General features: G+C 36.0%; 1 pseudogene; it reads left to right on the forward strand.

The window, feature by feature from the left end:
- Positions 1-206: 206 nt before the first annotated feature.
- Positions 207-13,866, forward strand: LOC120090642 (1-deoxy-D-xylulose-5-phosphate synthase 2, chloroplastic-like; annotated as a pseudogene).
- The last annotated feature ends 5,825 nt before the right edge of the window (positions 13,867-19,691 follow it).

Consider the following 19,691-nt stretch of genomic DNA (forward strand, 5'->3'; position numbering starts at 1 on the left):
TTTTATAGAATTTCACTGGGAATTTAAGTATTTCTTAAAATAAGATGATAATAATATTTGAAAAAATGGAGGAAAAAATCAAAAATTTCAAAAAAAAAAAAAAAAAAAAAAAAAAAAACAGTATCAATTGAGGCTTAAGGATCCATATGTGAATGGTTATTTTTCTAAAATTTTTAAATTTTGACTTAATTTATTACCATATGCGAATGGTCATTTTTGTTGGAGCTCTCAGCAGTGTCTTAACCAAACTTCAAGCAAGCACACAATTTTGAAAACTTCGTGAAACTGCAAAGGTAAAATATTAGAGGATTACATATGGTTTACCACAAGTTAGGATCTATTGGAATGACTTTTCAAATGTTTAAAAAAACATTATTATGCATTTAGAAATTCATTTAAAATAGAACCTTAGTTTATCAAAGTTAATGACTTTCACACCATTATTTGAAGGTCATTGCAAAACAAATTGGGGGACAAGCCCATGAAGTTGTAGTGAAAGTCGATGAATATGCAAGAGGTTTGATAAGTAGTTAAGGATCAACATTTTTTAAGAAGTTAGGATTGTACTATATTGATCTAGTGGATGGTCACAATGTATAGGATTTGGTCACCATTTTTGATAAGGTGAAATCAATGCCAGTGCCTAGACCACTATTGATCCACATCGTTACAGAAAAAGAGAAGGGCTATCCTCCAACAGAAGCAGTTGATCATCTTGTCTAGTTCCATGGATTTTTTGAAATATTTATTTCTTTACACATATTACAATGATGCAAGAGTAGTCTAGCTTGACCCCAAAACAGATAATTAATTCAAGACAAAATCTGCCACACTTTCATACAATCAATAGTTTGTTGAATCTCTTATAAGAGAAGCCGAACTGGACAACAAAATTGTAGCCATCCATGATGCCATGGGTGGTGGAGCTAGTCTTTACTATTGTTAGAAGAGGTTCCCAGAACATTGCTTCGATGTCGGTATTGTCGAGAGACATGCTATTACATTTGCAGTTGGTTTAGTCACAGAGGGTATCAAGGCATTTTGTACTATTTACTCATCCATCCTTCAAAGGGGGTTTGATAAGGTATGTATGCATAGAAAGATTTTGGAGCCTGTTTTTTTTTTTTTCAGCACTTGGAAAGTTAGGGTCAAACAGGTATTTTAGTAAAAGTTGCAGTAAAAGATTACTTTTCATGCTTGTATTATACTAATTACTAACTATATAGAATGGTCATTAAGGTGGTGCATGATGCAGACCTTCAAAAACTACTTGTTCGCTTTGCAAGGGATCGAGCTGGTTTGGTCGGTACCGATGGCCCGACACATTGTGGAGCATTTGATATAACATACATGGCTTGTTTGCTGAACATGATTGTCATGGTTCCATCTAATGAAGCTGAACTATCCACATGATTACAACGACAGCGACAATAGATGATAAACTGAGTTGCTTTCGGTTTTCAAGGGGCAATGGGATTGGAGTTGATCTTCCTCCTAACTTAACTCCAATTGAGGTTATCATGAAATAAAGCAACTCTTTAAGCATTAAGGAGGTTACAAAATACTGTCTTAAAGTAAAATTTGACACATTTTTTTTTTTTTGTTGAATAGATTGACAAGGGGATAATACTGGTAGAAGGCACTAGAGTTGCTCTATTGGTGTATGGTTCAATAGTTTTGCAATGTGTTAGAGCTTCAGAATTGCTGAAAACAAGAGGCATTGCCCCAGCAGTGGCAGATGCTAGATTTTGCAAACCTCTAGACACTCAACTTATAAGGCAACTGGCAAAAGAGCATGAAGTTCTGATTACTGTCGATGAAGGCTCCATTGGAGGCTTTGATTCTCATATATCATATTTCCTTAGCTTAACTGAAATTTTAGATGAGCATCGTCTCAAGGTAATTATCAAAAATAGTTTCATTCTATTTTATCAATTTAGGCCCATCGGTTTTAGTTTTTGGTTTTTGGAAATTAAGCTTATTTCTTCCCCCATTTCTTACATTGATTTGTAGCTTTCTTAAGTACAATGGTTGAATTCTTAGCCAAATTCTAAAAACAAAAACACCTTTTGAAAAGCTATTTTTTTTAGTTTTCAAAATTTGGTTTGTTTTAAACCATTACTAAAACGTAGATAACAAAGTAAGAAATTTGGAGAAGGAAGCAGTATCTATAGGCTTAATTTTCAAAAACAAAAACAAAAAACAAAGTGGTTACTAAATGGAGGCTTAACTTTCTTAATGTAACTCATAAGATATTTTTTGTTTGTCGCATTATTAGCTGAGAAGTATGGTTCTTCCCAAATGATACATTGACCATGGATCGCCATTAGACCAGATCGAAGAAGCAGAATTGTCATCTGAAAACATAACTGCAACAGTCCTAACCTTTTTGGGAAGATCTAAAGAAGTAAAGTTCTAAGTAGGAAACTATCTATGTATCTAAAAAGTCATATGGATATGTGATTCATATGAAGCAAGACAACATTTATGGGGATCCAGATGTTAGTACAAGTGAGATAGGAAAAAGTTGTCATGGATGACACTGTATGGAACTCATAAATTATAATATAACACTAGGATCCTGATTAGGTGAATAATTTCCAACACGGAACAAAAGAATTTTAAATCACAGCAGGATTACTATCAGCACACATACCTATGATGGTCCTAACAATTACTTTTAAATGTTAATATTAAAAACAATCCCATCAATTAGTTTCTACAGCAAAAAATTCAAAGTATTATTAGGTAGCTTTGAATCTTTACGACATAAGAAAGGAAAATGAGTATCTTTAGTGATATATATGAAATTCGTCTTCATTTACAAAATTAATAACATTGTGAGTTTTAACTTTTTATATATAGAGAGTTCAATATGTGTGGTGAAGATTCCAACTCACCTCTTGGTCAAACTATATATACCTAAATGAACTATCTTCAGGTTGGTATCTGGGCGAAGAAAATAAGAAACTTTCACGTGAAGGGAATTAGCATCTAAAATAACTATCATATCTACATTGTCAAAGAAAAGGATCCCCTTCAACCAAAGGCCAAACCATATATCCCAATAGAAAAACGAACGAAGTATTGCAACTTGTCTCGAACATGAAAAATAACTCTCCAACACCAAGTCGAAGAACTAAAGGGGCAAACCACATCCATAAACTTCGACTATGTAAAATATAGGTCTCCACTCAAGCGACTCGTAACAAGCCTGAACAGATTAGGATAAGTCATAATAATTTCATGAGGACAACAACATTTCAAGAAGAAATATGTCAGTCTCCAAGTCCTCTTTTTCGTGATTCAACAGTGTAACCTTAACCCCTCCCACACCATCCAACTGCTCTTCTAACGATAGGAACGAAGTAAGTAATCTAATTTGTGAACAATCTACACCAAAAGCACAAAAGAACTAGCAAGATAGATTTGAAATTTTGAAGAATACGACAACTAAGTTGTAATCAAGGAGTGGAAAAAATCCTAGTTGGCCAACTTCTTACACGAGTAGTTACTCTTTCCAAAAAAGGTAAGTAATCAACATACAAGAGTCGACTTGAAATAAAGGCAGACTAAGATAACATACAAAATTAGTAGCACCGAAGGGAACTTCATAAATGCCCAGAAGCCCTCAAAGTTCACTACGAGTCATGTAAGTACAAAACATAAAACTCTCAAGTCTTACCTGAAGGGAATTGAATCCTAGTGGAAGTGTGAGATCGCTTTCTTTCATTTCTTAAAACAATTAAAAACAAGTAAACAAGAAAAAGGTTAAGGACCATACCGTTGTTGACACGTGACTACAACAAAACTCATCTTGAAATTGGTAGTCCCATTCTTATATTTTTCAAATTCCACAAGGTCTTCCTTGCTATGACTCTGGCAAGGATCCGACTTGTTGGAACCGCTTCTTGAAAGAATAGTGGGAACAAGGAAAAAGAATTTTCTTAGAACTTTTCTAAGAAAATTGAGAGAATTTATAAAGAAAGAGTTGTTGGATCGATATGGCAATCCTAGAGGGGTGAATAGGGTATAATTAAACTTTTTTTTTCTAAATTAACCCAAATAAACTAATTAATACACTTTTTTTTTTATAAATAATAAGAAAAATTCAAATTATGCAACAAATAAGATGACAAAAAATGTGATAATTTAATTCTATCAAATTTTAGCAAATAAATAAGAATAAACTAAAACATACAATAAATTTCTTAAATTAATTGCAAAAATAAAAAGGAAAGAGTTAGAGAAGAAGACACCGTAATTTTTATAGTGATTCGGTCAAACTCGACCTACTCCACTCCCCAAGCGGCTCTTGGAAATTTGAATAAAATCTTTCCGACTCTTTCCGGATTAGAGCCCAACTGTTACACCACTGCTCCTTTTACGGGTTCAAGAGCAGACCCGATCCTTTCCACGGTTTAGGATCAAACCGTTACAAATGTTGAACTTTTTGAAGAACACAATACAACTCTTACTAGAGTGGATTTACAAGTTCAAGCACTCAACAAGTTTATCCTCACAATACAAAAACACTCTCTCAAGAATAAGATGAAAAGAAAAAAATTGGGAACTTAAAGAGAGCAACAATGGAACTTTTGAGTTTTGAAGGATTATGAAATGTAAAATTTGTTTATTTAAAATTTGGAAAGGAAGATGGTTTATATAGAGATGGAAAAATTTTTAGAAACCACAATTAATTTGGACCACGATTTTAGAAAAGAAAAATCAATGGTAGAGATTTTAAACTAAACTAGTCGTTAGATACAAACAAAATATAATATTAAATTCCTTTTCTTTTGAAACTCATTTTTTTTTTTAAATTAATCCAAAAAATAAAAACACACCATGTGTCAAAAACTAGCCGTTAGACATAAACATAAAATAATATTAAATTTATTTTCCTTTTAATTCATTTTCTTTTTAAATTTATTCTCTTTAAAGTCAATCCAAAAAAAAAAAAATATACCATGTGTAAAAAACTAGCCGTAGACACAAACATAAAATAATATTAAATTTATTTTTCTTTTAAATTTCTTTTAAATTTCAATTTTTTTTATTTTAAATCAATCCAAAAATTAAAAATCTATCATATGTTAATCTCTTAATGATCCACCATTCAACCAATATGCTGCCACATGTCTGCATGCAAATGGTCTGGTTATGCCACGTCATCCACCTTTTCTCTATGGACTTGTTTCGGTCATATCATCTTCGTTTTAGCTCCGATTTGAGTGATTCAAGAGATGTTGGAATTGTTGTTCCAAGCTCTACGCTATGGATATATTAAAACACTAAGATTTTCAGTAATTAAAATATGAGTTTGTTATCATCAAAACATTGATTAATTAATTAATTAAAATTAATTAATTTGAGATTAAGAGTCAAAAAGCCAACAAGAGTTTCAGAGTAATCGTAGAGATTATTTTTGTAGAGAGTATATTCTATGAGAGCTCCCAAAGGTCTTGTTTAATGGGTTACTTGATGCTCATATTTATGAAGTGGAATTATGGATGATATGCATTGTTGGAATTGTGTTGTGCACTCAAGTTTCCCAGCGGAATTCAAGTGTAAATTCCTCTGAGTTTCCTGGTAAGTCCAGGGTCGAACACAGGGACTTGTGAAAATAGATTGCGTTGGTTATTTTAATGAAAACTTTGCAGTAACTGGGAAAATAAATAAAATGTTTGGTTTGTTGATTGCGTTGATTAAAAATAAATAACAAATGCGGCGGAGTTTGAAAAGAGTTGGTAAATGGAAAATGCGATGAATATATGGTGAACGAGTTGAGAAATATTTCGGCTAACACTCCCTAGAATGCGTTCATGCTTGCGATCATGTAACATGCATACAACAGTAAACCACCTCTCGGTGCGAATACCACAACTTCTAAGGCTAGAACGCATGCGATATATATGCGATAAGTCTACAGGGTTTACACATAAACCTCTATTTCTATTTATGTGATGACAACATGACGTCCACACAAATATGCGACCACATATTATCATTCCAATCTCTAGGATGCATGTGATGCAAGTTAACAAACAGAGCTTATTTCTAAGTCCTTATCTCTTGTTTATGCAAGCCTAATCTTGCTCTTTCGAGTCCAGATTCTAACCTAACTCTCTCGAGACATTAAGTTCTTTCTTTAGACTATCTCTCAAGTAACTCTAAAGAGTATTTTGCACAGCATAAAACAAGACAATCGCAAGCAATGAACTTCCTAGGTCATGTTAGCTTAGTTCTTCTCAACCCATTCGACTAGTTTAGCTACTCATGCGTATTAAGAGACTGAGCAGATGTAGAAATAGAACTTCCATTGAATAGGTATGAAGATGAAGTACAAAATAACAATGCAAGTATAATAAAGAGCATGGTAGCAATTTCTTCCCACCAAGCATTTACATTGTTTCTACTCATGCTCTAAAGATAATCTTGCTCTCGCGAGAGTCGGCCCGCTCTCTACTCTTATGCCCCAAGGTTCTCTCTCGAGTTGCCCTGAGCGATCTCCGGCGCCACCACTCTTCTCTTGTTCCGCCTTAAAATGGAATGGAAATTATGAACAGAAGCAACTGATTAACTCGTCAACTGGTTGTAAAAACGGTTAACCCCTTTTCTGAAGAATGCACTTGGTATTTATAGAGCATCCATGGTGAAAGGCGGCTTTTCTCTCCCAGTTGTACAGATAGGACAACTTTAATTCCTGATTGACGTGCCGAATGATTGTTACCGATAAAGTTGAATGTATTTGGTAACCGTTACCGGCTGTCAACTTAATTTGGATTCGACTGTCATCAACTTTCTGTCCCATCGCTCTTAATTGGCCTTTCACCCAGATGCACCCACCATGTTGCGCTGACCAAGTTGCGGCGATCCTTCTCGGGCGAATGTTTGCGAGCACGATCAACGCAAAGCCTTATGGTGAAGTTGCGCTCGACCAATGAATTCCTATGATCACAATCTTTGCATTGCGTTAATGCATATTCTGCACAAAAATAAAAAAATCAATAGTTCTAATGCACTGAACGCATGCGACCGCGATATTATAGAATTTATGATTAATGAACGCAATTTAACATATTTTATCAACGCAATCCAACATTGTTTAAGAACTGAGCACTATTATAACATGCATTTCTGCCCGTTATCACACCCCCAAATTTAAACAATGCTTGTCCTCAAGCATAAGCTAAAGATTTCTTTAGCAAGTCAACTGCAAAGTTCTTTTCCTAGACTTCTCAAGGATACCTCACTCAAATCCTATATACCAGAATTTCCTTACGTCTTATTCAAGTCTCTTCTTAAAATATTTCTAAGACCTAGGGACTGCAAGTTTAACTTTCAAAAGAACTTTACTAAATTTCGGAATATCGCATGATTTATTTCAAAAAGAAAATTTTCCACCGGGGTGTCAACTGATTTATCCTTGCACAAAAATTTTCATTGCTATTTTTTTCTGACCTTGCGCCGATCCGAGTGCCTTACCTTCGTTTTGGCTTGTCCCCATGGGTGTCATGCGGACATCCAACTATGAGCAATGCACTCTTTCTCAAACTAAACTCATACCAACTTTGCAGTGGAGTTACGGTCATTGATTTATGCGTTGATCCTGGTGACTTACTTTCGTTTTGGCTTGCTCCCACGTATGTCATGCGAACATCCAACTATGGGTAAGTGCTTTCACAACTTAACTCTTATCAACATGGGTTTCCCATTGCGTTGACAGTGGAGTTGTTATTCTGAAGATATATATATATATATATATATATATATATATATATATATATATATATTTTGTAGAATAGCAAGGTCGGAAATAAATACCCCACCCCCAAATTTAAAATGCGGCAATGTCCTCATTGCCAAAAGATTAAAATAAGTCATACGATGGTCATAGAATGCGTTGTAAAGAGAGTTTGACAGAAAGCTAGCAAACCCCTAACTTCTAGAAATATTTCAGGAGGTGACTATCTTAAGATTAAGTTGACTCTAATATATATGAAAGAAATAGAAGCATATTTTTCATCATTGAAATCATATTTGGCAAAGAAACGGAATGCGGTAACTCACTAAATTTATCTATGTCAAATGATTGCGGTGATTAAAGAGGATGCGATGATAAAACTTTAAAGACTAAAATGCAATGTGATAGCAAAAAATTGGAAATAAAGATAAGGAAGAGTACACCCCCAAATTTTGCACTGTCGCCGCATTGTATTGACGCATCCATCTATGCGGTGATCTCTCTTCTTTGGATTGCGGTGATGGAATAAGATAAGTGCTTCTTCGCGTAACATCTCCGTAATCCAGCGCCTCGATCGTTGCAAGAAAAACAAAGAGAGGGTAAAATTATTTTAAACAAAATAAAACTTGTTACCGCATTTTTTTTTTGTAACAAAAGATAGTGATAGTAAAATAAGGATAGATCAAAATTGAAAAGATAGTAAAAATTCCGAGTAGTGGAGAAAAGAGTTGAAGAATTGAGGTTTTCCAAAACTTGCGTCCCTGATAAGTTGCGATCATTTGATAACGCAGGGACCACCTACTTCCTTCTTCATTCAAAGTTCTTTAGTTCCACGGAGTCGACTTGGCTATGCCAGCCTTCTCCATGTTATGCCTTTACTCGCTGCCCATTGACTTTGAATATGTTGGTTCCGTCGTCATTTGATAATTCCACTGCGCCATGCAGAAATACTTGTCGAATTACGAACGTTCGGACCAACATGACTTTAGCTTTCATGGGAAGAGTCGCAGATGTGAATTGAAAAGCAAGACTTTTTGCTCGACTTGGAGGTTCTTACAACATATGCATTGATCATGCCAGCGCTTGGTGCGCTCTTTATAAATCTTCGCATTTTCATATACATTGTTCCTCCATTCTTCTAGCTCGACCAGTTGCATTTTTTGTGCTTCCCTTGCCTTCTTCAAATCACAATTCAACTTCTTTACCGCTCATAGTCCTTTACACTCTAGCTCCAAAGGCAAATGACACGCCTTACCAAATACCAGCACATAGGGGGACATACCTATGGATGTTTTAAATGCGGTTCGGTATGCCCACAACGCATCGTCAAGCTTTGTTGCCCAGTCCTTTCGTGAAGGCTTTACTACTTTCTCAAGTATCAACTTAATTTCTCGATTGGACACTTCAGCCTGATCATTCATTTGCGGATGGTATGCGGTGGCCACTTTGTGGAGGATATTGTACTTGTGTAGCAACTTCTTGATATTGTGATTGATAAAGCGGGATCCTTCATCACTTATGATGGCACGAGGAGTGCCAAACGAGTGAAAATATATTTCTTCAGGAACTGGGAGACTACCGCCGCATCATTTGCGGCGCATGCTATTGCCTCTACCGACTTGGAGACATAATCGCCGGCCAATAAAATATAATGTTTACCATACGAAGGGGGGAATGGTCCCATGAAATCAATCTCCCACACATCGAATAATTCCAGCTTCAAGACAGTGTTTATAGGCATTGCGTTCTTCCATGAAATTTTGTCTGTTCGTTGGCACCGATCACATTTCTTTGCGTAGTCAGCTGCATCCTTGAATAATATAGGCCAAAAGAATCCACTTTGCAAAACTTTGGCTGCGGTGCGCTGCCCTCCAAAGTGCGACCATATAGTGAGTCGTGGCATTGTGACAATATGTGTTGTTTAGCAGCATTTGGTATGCATAACCAAATAATCTAGTCTGCACCTCCCCTATACAGATTCGGCTCATCCCAATTATAATGTCTGCATTCATTCTTGAGCTTCTTCTATTGATGATAAGTGTAATCTTCAGGGAATTTTTCATAAACCAAATAATTGACAATGTCTGCATACCAGGGCAATTCTTCTATGTGGAATAGTTGCTCATCCAGGAACACAACACTCACCTTAGTCTCATTGCAGTCAACTTTAGGATTTTCCAGTCTAGACAAATGATCCGCAACCTGATTCTCTGTCCTTTTCCGGTCAATTATTTCGATATCAAGTTTTTGAAGGAAAAGAACCCATCTGATCAACCTCGGCTTTGCGTCCTTCTTTGTCATTAAGTATTTGATCGCCGAGTGATCAGTATGGATGAGTACCTTGGTTCCCAATAGATATGCCCGAAATTTTTCCAATACAAAAATCACAGCCAGGAGTTCCTTCTCTGTGGTGGTATAATTTGTTTGAGTCGGGTTTAAAGTTTTACTCGCATATGCGATGGTGTGCAAAATTGTTTTTCTCTTTTGCGCTAAGGCTACCCTCATCACATACCCGTTTGCATCGCACATGATTTCAAATGGCAATGTCCAATCCGGTACAATCAAGACGGGTGCGATAAGCAGCGCATTTTTTAAAACTCTGAATGCGTAGAGGCAATTGTTGTCAAACTCAAATTTTCTGTCCGCCTCTAATAATGCACTAAGTGGTCGTGCTATCTTAGAAACTTCTTTGACGAATCATCTGTAAAATCCAGCGTGCCCCAAGAAGCTTCGCACAGCCTTACGCTGGTTGGAGGTGGAAGCTTTTCAATTGGGTCAATCTTTGCTTTGTCCACCTTCAACCCATCCCGGGAGACTTTATGTCCCAACACTATACCCTATTTCACCATGAAATGACATTTTTTCCAGTTGAGCACCAAATTCATCTCCTCACATCTCTTCAGAATCCTCTCTAGGTTGGCTAAGCAGACTTCATAGATGTTCCCATAAACGAAGAAGTCATCCATAAATATTTCTACAGAATCTTCGAGATAATCTGAAAAGATCGTCATCATGCACCTTTGGAACGTGCTTCGCGCATTGCAGAGGCCAAATAGCATGCGGCGAAAAGCAAATGTTCCATTTGGACAGGTGAATGTGGTCTTGTCTTGATCTTCAGGAGCTATCATGATTTGATTGTATCCACCATACCCATCCAGGAAGCAGTAAAAATCATTCCCTGTTAGTCTGTCTAGCATTTGATCGATGAATGGCAGAAGGAAATGATTTTTCTTTGTAGCCGCATTCAACTTGCGGTAGTTCTATGCGCCATATAGTGATGTCCTTTGCGGTATTAATTCGTTGTTCTCATTTGGGACTACTGTCATTCCACCCTTCTTCGGCACACATTGCACGGGGCTGACCCACGTGCTATCTGCTATAGGATAGATAATGCCCGCATCTAGTCATTTGATAATCTCGTTCTTGACGACCTCCTTCATTGCAGGGTTGAGTCTACGTTGATGTTTAATTGTTGCTTTTTGGTCGTCTTCAAGACGAATGTGGTGCATGCAGTACGCGGGGCTAATTCCTCTGATGTCAGCGAGCATCCAGCCAATTGCTCGCACATGTTTCTTGAGTATGCTCATCAACGCATTCTCCCGTTCTTTGTTGAGCGTAGAGGAAATGATCACTGGCAGCTTCTCATTCTGCCCTAGAAATGCATCCTTCAAATGGGTTGATAGGGTTTTCAATTCAAGTGTTGGTGGTTCCACCAGGGAAGGTTGCATTGTTTTTCGTTCTTCTTTTGGCTCTACTTCTTGCGTTGCGATCATCTCTTCTTCTTTGTTTGTTTTTGCTACGATCACATTGCAGGCAACAACGGATGCGTTGGCATCCTCTTCTTCACACTCTTCAGTAGACTTTTCTTTTTCAATCAAATTCAGGTCATCATCAGAGTCTTGCAGGTCTTCTTCATCCGAGAATTTCATGGCACAAATTATATTAAATTTAAGCTTCTGTCTATTTATACTCAAAGTGATTTCTACCTTGTGCACATCAATTTGAGCATAAGCCGTTGATAGAAAAGATCGCCCTAAAATGATAGACACATCTTTTTCGGCCTCGTAGTCTAAAATGATGAAGTCAGCTGGCAAAATAAATTTATCAATCGTGATTAGCACATCCTTCACCTTACCTTCTGGATGAACCAAAAATCTGTCAGCCAATTGGAGAGTCACTGATGTGGGCACAAGTTGCCCCACATTCAATTGTCTAAAAATTGACAGTGGCATCAAATTTATGCTGGCCCCCAAGTCACATAAGGCTTGCCCAATATAGAGTTCTCATATGGAGCAAGGAATAGTAAAGCCCCCAGGATCGCTCATCTTCGGTGGGATTATGGATTTGGAACTTTGCGTTAATGCCACCGTGGAAAATTTTCCAGTGCCCCTCTTTTTAGTTACCATATCCTTTAGAAACTTGGCATAGATAGGCATTTTCTCAATCACTTCATTGAAAGGAATGTTAACATGTAATTGCTTTAACATAGATAAGAAGCGTTGGACTGTACCTCTTCGTTTTTCTTCTTCCTTAGTCTTTGAGGAAAAGGTGGTAACTGAACTTTCATGGTTCCCATTTCAGTTTTTTCGAGGTCGACGCAACCTCAGGTTCTTCTGCTGCATTTTCTCTTTCTTCTTCTTGCGTTACTGCAATCTCAGGTTCAGCTGCAATGGAAGATGTTCTACTAAGCTCCTTCTATTCTACCTCCACAGTCTTCCCACTACACAATGTCATAACCTGACATTGCTCCTTACCTGATCCCCTCGAGTTGCATGGAAGTTCGGTTGAACTTGGCAGCGCCCTTTGTGGTCTACTTTTCAGCTCATTTGTAATCTGGCCCATCTGTAATTCAAGATTGCGGATAGACGTGGCCTGACTTTGAAGCACCGTCTTGTTTTTCTCTATATATTGCTTCAATAGGCTCTCAAAAGAAGAGGATTGTGAGGGTTTTTGTTAGCTACTTGCTTGATTGCTCAGTTGATCGCTGTTGCGTTGAAAGAATCCTGGTGGCCCTTCTTTTTGTGCCACAGGTTGAAAATTTTGTTGTTGATTCTTCCAAACAAAATTTGGGTGGTTTTTCCACTCGGGGTTCTAGGTGTTTGAAAAGGGATTATTTTTCACAAAGTATACAGATTGTGGATTTTACGGGCAATCTTCCATCGCATGCCCATCACCGCAAGTCGCACACCTTACGGTGTTTTGACTGATTGCTTTGATTTGCCCACCTTGTGGTGTTGGGCTGCTGATCGCCGTTCCTAGGTTCAAATTCATCATTTCGGTCATTTGGTTTTGTAATGAAACAATAGCACCATTGTTTGCATCAGAGTCTTTAAGTCTTAATCTCTGGTCACTCTCTCTCCAGTCTTCATGGTTCTTAGAGATGCGATCTAGGATATTCTTCACCTCATTGTATGTTTTGTCAAGCAGACCACCAGCGGCTGCCGCATTGGTAGCGGTCTGCGAAGCGGGATTCAAACCATGATAGAAAATCTCCATTTGAAGGCAGTCTGGTAACGCATTATGTGGACAATCTCGGACCAACCTTTTAAACCTCGCCCAAGCATCGCTGAGCGATTCGTCCATGTCTTGTTCAAACTTTGTAATAAGTTTCCTTCGTCTTGCATTCTCGCTAGGTGGAAAATACTTCTTCATAAATTTCTCCACTACCTGCTCCCAAGAAGTGATCTCTCCCGGTTCGAGAGAGTATACCCATTTTCTAGCCTGATCACAGAGAGAAAATGGGAATAATGTTAGTCGAACTTCTTCAGCAGAGATGTTCAGGAACACAAAAGTATTGTAGATTTCAATAAAACTTCGGAGGTGAGCGTGCAGGTCCTCGCCACGCCTTCTTCCGAATTGACCTACAGTCTGGATCATTTGCAGCATCATCGGTTTCATTTCGAATCTGCTTCCATCGAGGACAGGCCACATGATTCCGGGAGAGAAATCATAGAGGTTTGACGATGCATAATCTCTGTTGGGCCTATTACAATCGTTTGCCAACAGAATCGGATTCGCCATGACATTGTTAACTTTTGGTGCTCCATCTCCAGGCTGCTCCACCATCTCTTCTTTATCGAATTGTGATTGCTGTTGACGGTCTCTCAATCTTCTTCTAAATGTCCTCTCAATCTCGGGGTCGTAATTCGCCAGCGATTGAGAGTTCTGCAAAGAAATCACAAAAAATTACCGTTAAAAAACTATTTTGCCGAAGTCTCCAGGAACAGCGCCAAAAACTTGATGCTTGTATTTATGAAGTGGAAATATAGATGATATGCATTGTTGGAATTGTGTTGTGCACTCATGTTTCCCCAGCGAAATTCAAGTATAAATTCCTCTAAGTTTCCTGGTAAGTCTAAGGTCGAACACAGGGACTTGTGAAAATAGATTGCGTTGGTTATTTTGATGAAAACTTTGCGGTAACTGGAAAAATAAATAAAGTGTTTGGTTTGTTGATTTCGTTGATTAAAAATAAATAACAAATGTGGCGGAGTTTGAAAAGAGTTGGTAAATGGGAAATGCGATGAATAAGCGGTGAACGGGTTGAGAAAGGTTTCGGCTAACACTCCCTAGAATGTGTTCATACTTGTGATCATGCAACATGCATACAACAGTAAACCACCTCTCGGTGCGAATACCACGGCTTCTAATGCTAGAACACATGTGATATATATGCGATAAGTTTACAGTGTTTACACATAAACCTCTATTTCTATTTATGCGATGACAACATGACTTCCACACAAATATGTGACCACATAATATCATTCCCATCTTTAGGATGCATGCGATGCAAGTTGACAAACAGAGCTTATCTCTAAGTCCCTATCTCTTGTTTATGCAAGCCTAATCTTGTTCTTTTGAGTCCAGATTCTAACCTAGTTCTCTCGAGACATTAGGTTCTTTCTTTAGACTCTCTCTCGAGTAACTCTAAAGGGTATTTTGCACAGCATAAAACAAGACAATCGCAAGCAATGAACTTCCTAGGTCATGTTAGCTTAGTTCTTCTCAACCCATTCGACTAGTTTTGTTACTCATGCGTATTAACAGACTGAGCAGATGTAGAAATAGAACTTCCATTGAATAGGCATGAAGATGAAGTACAAAATAACAATGCAAGTATAATAAAGAGCCTGGTAGCAATTTCTTGCTGCTAGGTGTTTACACTGTTTCTAATCGTGCTCTAACAGTAATCTCGTTCTCGCGAGAGTCGGCCCGCTCTCTGCTCTTACGCCCCAAGATTCTCTCTCGAGTTGTCCTGAGCGATCTCTGATGCCATCACTTTTCTCTTGCTCCGCCTTAAAATGGAAAGGAAATTATGAACAAAAGCAATTGGTTAACTCGTCAACTGGTTGTAAAAACGGTGAACCCCTTTTCTGAAGCATGCACTTGGTATTTATAGAGCATCTATGGTGAAAGGCGACTTCTCTCTCCCGGTTGTATAGATGGGACAACTTTAATTCCTGATTAACGCGCCGAAATATTGTTACCGATAAAGCTGAATGTACTTTGTGACCGATATCGGCTGTCAACTTAATTTGGATTCGACTGTCATCAGCTTTCTGTCCCATTGCTCTTAATTGGCCTTTCACCCAGATGTGCCCACCATGTTGCGCTGACCAAGTTGCGGCGATTCTTCTCAGGCGAATGTTTGCGAGCACGATCAACGCAAAGCATTGTGGTACAGTTGCGCTCGACCAATGAATTCCTATGATCGCAATTTTTGCATTGCATTAGCATATTCTGCACAAAAATACAAAAATCAATAGTTCTATGCGCTGAACACATGCGACCGCAATATTATAGAATTTATGCTAAATGGACACAATTTAACATATTTCATCAACGCAATCCAACATTGTATAAGAACTTAGCACTATGATAACGTGCATTTCTATCCGTTGTCAGTTACTCTTAATCGTCAAGGATCGACTTTTTTATGTTGATTATATCCATGGACACAACTTATCCAACAATGCATAAGAGTTCAACTATGTTCTATAATGGTTTGCCTTATAGTTGATGAATGATGGCTAATTTAATTAAAGAGTTTAACTAATTAATCTTGGATCATTGAAGCTTATAATCTTTAGGTCCATAATTTTTTCTTGCTAGCTCAACACGGATCAACAAAGATCAACTATGTTGAAAGAGAAATTTGAAATGTTGAAATTTATTAGGAAAAATATTAATTGTATCGGATACAATTTATTAAATAATTCATTACAAAATTTATTTGAATGAGATTCAAAATTATAATTTTCTAATATAGAAATTAATTTATTTGAATTTTATTCAAATAATTAATTATTTATTTGGATGAGATCCATATAAATAAATAAATAATTTAATTTGAATGTGATTCGAATTAAATAGATAATGAGAGAATTAATTTATTTGAATATGATTCAAATAATTAATTATTGGATGAGATCCATATAATTACGTTATTTAATTTAAATAAGATTTGAATTAAATAATTGGAGGAAGAATTCATTAATTTGAATTGGATTCAAATAATTAATTATTTAATTTGGATGAGATTCAAATTAAAGATTCTGCAGGAGATAAATATTTCGATTTAAATATTTTAAAACTATTTGATATGAGATATTATTTGGGTAGATATATATTTAGATATTATTAAATATTTAAATTAAAATCTCCGCAAAGCCTTATCTAATAGGATTAAGAGTAAGCATAGAGTTCTATAAATAGGGCCCTTGGGAGCCTTCATAGAGCACTGTCTATAAGAATAATCTCTACGATTACTCTAAAACTCTCCCTCTAATATTTCTCTAAATTTTCTTGAAAAGTTATAAGAAAAATCTTCTCCCCATTTTCTATTCTTTCAAGAAGCGGTTCCAACAAACTAGATCCTTGCCAAATCATAACAAGGAAGATCTCATGGAAAAGAAAATTTACGATGAGAAGACTACTAGTTCGAGGTGGAGATTTTGCTGCAATTATGGATTGAAAAATGTATGTTGTTTAACATTCTCTTGATTATTTGTCTTTTAATTCTTTCAAGAAATCAAAGAACGTGATCGCACGCTTCTGGCGAGATTCAAATTCCCTTCAGTTGGTATCAGAGGCAATCTTTGATTCTTGATTCAAATTAAAAATCAAGAATGGTGGGTTACTTTTAAAATTAATGTATGAGATGTATGTAATTTTAATTGTGGTTTGCGGATTGGCTGTTTAGGCTTTTGACATTTAGATTTTCAATTTTATTGATGAGATCAATGTAAAACCCAACGTTTATGGGTTTTCTTTTGTTGTAAATTGAGTCTATAAGTCCATGTCATTTGTGGCAGAGTTATTGTGAAGAGAACTTGATAAAATAGATGAAAAATTTTTAATTGGAAAAGGGTCGGTGCAGGTTCGGTAAAAAGTGTTGCAGTGCTTCCTATGCACATTGACGAACAGGTTGCACAGTGCTGCAATGCTTTCCTAGAGCTGTTGGGTTTTATGTCTTAAAACTCGTGGTTTGTAAACAATAAACTCATTTTGTAAATTGATAAAGTTTTTCTTGAATATATGAATTACTTATTTTGTTTTAGAAATAAAATCCAATAAACCAAAAGATTCATGACTATTACATGAGTACTTGAACTTTATATGGAGACATAAGAGTAGATCAGGTTCGAGTAAATAGTCAAAATGATCTATAATATGAATAAGGTTAGGTGTCTTATTATGGTAACACTGTCATACAAAAGAAGTGATCCTGATTCATTCATGTCGTGACATGAGGAGTGGGGGTGTCCTGTGCAATGAGTTTGCATGAAATCAGACCAAGAAATAAGTCTTACTTTATAATGGTGTTTACTGTTTAAGACTGACTATTTCATAGCGATGACCTATGTAACTTAACCTTAATCCTGAGCTAACTATGAACTCCTATTTATTCGGAATTATTCTTAGATTGGCACAGGTGAGGGTTGGCTCAATAGCGCCAGCTTAATAAGCCTCCCATTTCAGGGGTAATTCCGGGTAGATAGCTGAGAACATGGGTGCAAGACGAAATTCACTCCTACCCACTTTTAGGGATAGTAGAGAGGTTGTTCCCTTAAGTGCTGACTCCGGATCTTGAACAAGGGGCCTCACCCTCTCATTGGCTCGAGAAGGACTCGATTTGATGATCGGATCACAAACCAATTGTTCATCAGAGGATTAGTGGAACTTAAAGAACATGTAATCTCAGGGGTAAAATAACCTTTTGACCCAACCGTTATTACGAACAATCTGTGAAAGGTTAACTTACTAATTATAGTTATATTGAGTGGACACAATATATCTATAGTGAGGGGAGTGCAACTATGGAGTGACTCGATAATTAACGAATGACGGTTAATTCGGTGTAAAGAGTTTAGCCAATTAATCTCGAATCATTGGAAACCATGATCTGTAGGTCCATTAGATCTCTCTACTAGCTCACAAATGGATTAACCTTAGAATAGCATGATAAGTTGATTTGAAACGTTCAAATTCGAATAAAGGGAATTAGTAATTATATGTGATATAATTACATGTTTAATTTTGGAATTAAACGTAATTGGAGAATCGATGAATATATAAATATGATTTAAATATTAATTTCATGAATGGAGATTCATAGTAATGGAATTGATGACAAATTAACTTAATATTTGATATTATTGATAAGATTAATTAAATTGTTTAATTAATTATTAATTCTATTAGAAAATTAATTATTGAATTAATTTTTGTAAAACTAATAAAATTTTAATTTTAATTAAAGGATTAAAATTGGAGAAAGTTTTGATTTTGAAAATCAAATTTCAAAATCAAAAAGGGAAATTGAAACATAGGAAAATCCAAATGGGGGATTTTGCCACTTTCAAGAAAGAAGGTTAGTCACCTTCCTATGCATAACTCCACCACCAAATTCAAGGAGTAGCTGGAATCACTTCAAGTGATCAGTTTGCATGAGAGTCATGTAATAAAACCACTCTTGATTGAGTGAAAACGCTAATACAATTGTTGAATTGCTGAGTTTTTGAAGGTTGAAGAAGTTGTTTTTCAACAAGCTGAAAAACCAAAAAATCTCTCCTCCAATTCCCTAAGTTCAAGCTTGTTTTGAGTCCCACAACTCAATCTAAGACTCGTAGAGAATAGTAGGGAAACTCTAGTGGTGGTCCACAAAAAGAATTGGAGAATATTGCAGCTAAACTTCGAGTTTGAAGAGGATCTTCAAAGGTATGTAATGAAACCCTCTTAATATCCTATGAACATACTTAATTTGATGTCAAAATCGAGGAATTAGAATGCTTAATGATCTTGTTTTCTTCCATTGCATGTCTTTGCAAACCAACAAGAGCACCATTACGCTCTGGACAAACAACAGAAGAATTCGAAAAATGGCATTGCAGCCCTCTAGCAATTCTAAAAGTTAGAAGTTTTTTTTCCTTATTGTTTTTGGATTTTCTAAAAAACCTAGGGTTTTAGATTTTATTTTATGTTCTAGGGATACCAAAAGCCATCAACTTGGTTTTCTTAATTTAATTATTTCTGAGATGTATGATTTAAATTAAATTTTGAATGTTGCATAAAGTATGTCATTTAAATTCAAATCCCACCATAGGTTAAGCATATCCTACATTTTATTTAAATATAAGTGCTATATTTAATTAGATGCATGTTGAGATTCACATATATTAAATATAATTTTTATATTTAAATTATTAGGATAATCCATAATTAAGATGCATCTTGTTTAGATTTTCTTTTATTTAAATATAAATGTTATATTTAATTTATTGTAGAGATTCATGTAGAAATTCTTCTTTAATCAAAATATAATTGTTATATTAGGTAATTAAATAAAGAATAAGTAAGATTGCAAGTTTAGATAAAGATAACTTTATTTAATTTTAAATAGTATAAAATTTTAAACTATCTTTATAATTTTCTAATGAGA

This window comes from Benincasa hispida, chromosome 11 (assembly GCF_027475165.1).
Source record: "Benincasa hispida cultivar pf3 chromosome 11, pf3_genome.v1.1, whole genome shotgun sequence".
Lineage (NCBI taxonomy): Eukaryota > Viridiplantae > Streptophyta > Magnoliopsida > Cucurbitales > Cucurbitaceae > Benincasa > Benincasa hispida.